Below are 3,623 nucleotides of genomic sequence, written 5' to 3' on the forward strand. Positions count from 1 at the left end.
TTGCAGCCCTGCAGAAAGAAACCTTTGCTGAAAACCAATGGCATCACATTTCAGTGGAGCTACTGCCAGGCTCTGGAGAGCAAAGCAACCTTTGACAACTTCACCCAGTTCAAATCACCGGCGTTTGCTGCATGTCCTGCAGGACTTTTGAAATGGTATATTAACTGTATTATTTTTATTTAACACCACCCTAGAATCCTGCATCCTAGGCAGTCGTGATACAAGCAGAAATCTCCCTCACTGTAATAGGAGGTTTTGACTGTGTCAGGACTGTGAACTGCAGAATTCACTACAATATCTTTTGCTTTGTCTTGATCGTGGTATTTGCAGATGAGAAGCTGTTAGCTGTGCTCAAAAGCATTTTCTGCCTTAGAATTGCTAAATTAAGTGCAACAGGCATCCTGTTTATCCTAAATTAATCCTCAGCCTGCCTTGCATCAGTCACGCACTTCTCAGTGGTTTTTTTTTCCTGATACAGAGTACAAGTCGAAAGATTTTGGGAGTGAGAGGGGGCTGGTTCTTTCGTTTAATATCTTATCTAGAGCCTGGTCTAGCCAGGTCCCTGTTGGACTAAAACTGTGAAGCGCAACACCCCAAATTCAGGAAAGTTTGGTATTCTGACCAAAGTCCAAGTGTGATTCCAAATATCTGTTAGTGCCACCTTAGCTCCTGCCTCGGCCCTCCAGAATCAAACCAAGGATAGGCAGAACCTGCATCAGCTTCTGCAGTTCTTACTGCTGTCCAAGCAAACTAATAAGACCAGAAAACAACATGTAAAAAAAATACATCTGCTAGTGCTGTTTCAACTCTTAACTGGGAAGCAACTCTCCAAACACACCCTCACATTTGATGTTAAAGAATTATCAATAATTAATTCGGATTTAGTTGTTTTACCATTTAGCCCAAGGTGATTCTTCAAAGAGTAACTGGGACCACACATTCCCCTGGCACACAGTCAGAGCACGACCACAAAGCTTGCACGCTGCTTTCCAAACAGGACCTAATTCCCTCTCCAGGATAACCAGAAGCCTCAGAAAAAAAATTTAGAAGAATCCCTTTGAAAAGTGCACCATAGCAGAATTTGGTTAGGAGGAGTTAAGGGTTTTTTCCTGGGCATTTGTAAAACAGATTATTCACCACCCTCTTTTCCCCTCGGGCACTATGACTATTCTAGCTACTAGTATGTTGCGTGTTATTTCTTTAATATTTTGAACTTTATTCCAAAGGGCAGAAACCAAAACTGACAGTACATCAAGACAGCATGCTCTGTGATTCAAACAGCAAAATAATTAAGATCCTGTGCATACACAACATCCTAATCTGTGTACACACATTGCACACGTGCATGCACACTCATTCACAAGCTCAAACAAGTGTAAGGGTTTGTGGCCCAAATTTCAGAGATACTCATAGTTCACACCCTCACCTCTCTTCAACTAAAAAAAAAAAAAAGTTAAGAAGAAGCAAAAATCTGATTAGTAAAACATTAAACATCATTTCTGTAAAAGGTCAGCACCATTTATAGCAGGGTACCATACTGATTCAACATGCACTTCCACCCAAATTCATCTCTCCCTTTTGGGAGAAGGATCCTGTCCACCCCTGGACTGTGTCACACCAGAGAAATGAAAGTATGTGGTAGCATCAGCAGGTTTAATTTTGCTTTTCTCCCTCAAGAGACAGTGCAAGGCAGGGACTAAAATCCTATCTACGAAGCTGGGCTCACTCTCTGTCCGTGCCACCTCCGACACATCACCTCACCTTTACATGCCTAAGCTGGCACCATCACATTTACTGCATGTTGCAAAAGCACAGCTTCTGTCCCTCGGTTGCTCAAGCTGTGAGACAGGGATTGCATGTTGGAGGAAAGCAAAGGACTAAAACTTGAGGTTGTGCGTCCTGCTCCCGGATGTGCCGTAAGAAGGGCCGTGACCTTGAACCGCCTGCTCTCTGTGCTCCAGTGCCCAGCCTGCTGCCCAGACTTCACATAACTCACTCACAATACTCATCCACCTGGTCCCTTTTGACTGTAGTGTGGCAGGAAAGGTTTGGGTTTTTTCTGTTAGAAATTCAGCACAGAATAAAACAAGTTCTTTTTGCCAGGTGGAACTCAAGGCACTAATTGAAGACAAGTAAAAAAAAAAAATCCCTGTGGAAGCAGGAATTTCAGTGAATGAAGTTTTCTCCTCAAGAGCCTCTAAATACCCAAGTGTCAGCACAGAAAGGCTGCAACTTCTGAATGAGGTATGAGAGAGCAGTAATCCAACTGTATTCAGCAATCCTACCCCACACAGACCCAATAGTACTTTTCAAGGCTGGAGGACATTGTCTCCATGTTAGACTCCACTTCTCCCACTTCTCCTTACCTCTCCTCTGTAACTGTGTCCCACCTGCATTGGCTGGGTCAGTACAGATCCAGGGACACAGCTCCTTCAGTTACCTCCTTTTGTTAAAGTATACACAGGTCCCAAACATGGGACAAATGAGAATTGCAAAATCTTTCTCCTCCCACTCTTCCCAGCTACACCTCAACCTGCAGCACTCTGTCTTCTTTTTTCTGTGCTTTCTGATTTTCTTATTGAATTTTGTTTTCACAGCACTGTATCCAGCAGGGAGAACAGTAACAATTCAAAACCTATTTTTCAACCTTCAGAGGGCAGGGTAAAGTAGCCTGGCTATTAACGCAGGACAGCAGAAAATGTTTATAGAGGATGGGGAGCAAGACCTAAGAAAGAAATGAAGGAGAGGCTGACCCCGAGCTTAGACAGTGTCAGAAGCTGTAGGTCTCCATCCCTCCTCCACCCATTCCCAGTGGAAAGGGTGGCCCTTGGAAACCAACTCTACTGCCTGCTCATCCAAAGTCTAAATTAGTACCAGTGCCCAAGATGGGCCATGCCCTGTCTTCCTGACGTCCATCGGGTATAACAATTTAGAGAGCTTGTTTAATTCAGGCGGTTTTAAAATTCAAAGATACCGTCAAGAGGAAGTAATTTACAGCTGATATTACAATGAAAATAAAACAAATTCTCAAGTTTTGCATGAACATTTGTTGTATACTTTAAAACCCTGTTTCCAGGAGTCAACTAATAAGAGACCAGCTTTCTCATTTAAAAAGAGATTTCTGGCTCTTGTATTTAAAGAGGAACAACTGAAGGTAACCACAATAAAACAGAAGTCCAGCAGAAGCACAGTTACACTTTTCAAAGTCCACCTTTTAGCTGGTCTCAAAATTTCCAGCAAGCAGTATCAGTTTTAATTATCAGTCCCAGAACCCAACAGGAGTATACAGAGACTCCACAAACTATATCCTACCTGTTCTATTCAGACAGTTGGGACTTTTTGCTTAAGCATTAAGTCTGAAACTCTGTTCACCTAGACCTGTCTGATTCCTGCACAGGTCCCAAATGTGTCCTTTCCTCAGCCTATCCATATATATAAAATGGCCAGTCTCTTCGCGAACGAAGAACCGGGGAAGGTCTTTCCACCTTCCAGCCTGCGCATTGGATTTTTTAGGTGAGACACAGTGTGCGCGGAACTGAGCCCACCCTTTAATCCTGAGGTTCATCTGCCGGGGCCAAGCACGCTTGGACGGTGGCAGCGAGGTCCTCAGGACATAGATGGAT

General features: G+C 43.5%; 1 protein-coding gene across 9 annotated transcripts in view; it reads right to left on the reverse strand.

Moving 5' to 3' along the window:
* The window catches only part of ESRRG (estrogen related receptor gamma), a 403,057-nt gene that overhangs the window by 371,895 nt on the left and 27,539 nt on the right, over window positions 1–3,623 (reverse strand). The window lies entirely within an intron of this gene.

Source organism: Empidonax traillii, unplaced genomic scaffold, assembly GCF_003031625.1.
Source record: "Empidonax traillii isolate 1590-97213 ecotype Southwest subspecies unplaced genomic scaffold, ASM303162v1 scaffold535:size1322822, whole genome shotgun sequence".
NCBI lineage: Eukaryota > Metazoa > Chordata > Aves > Passeriformes > Tyrannidae > Empidonax > Empidonax traillii.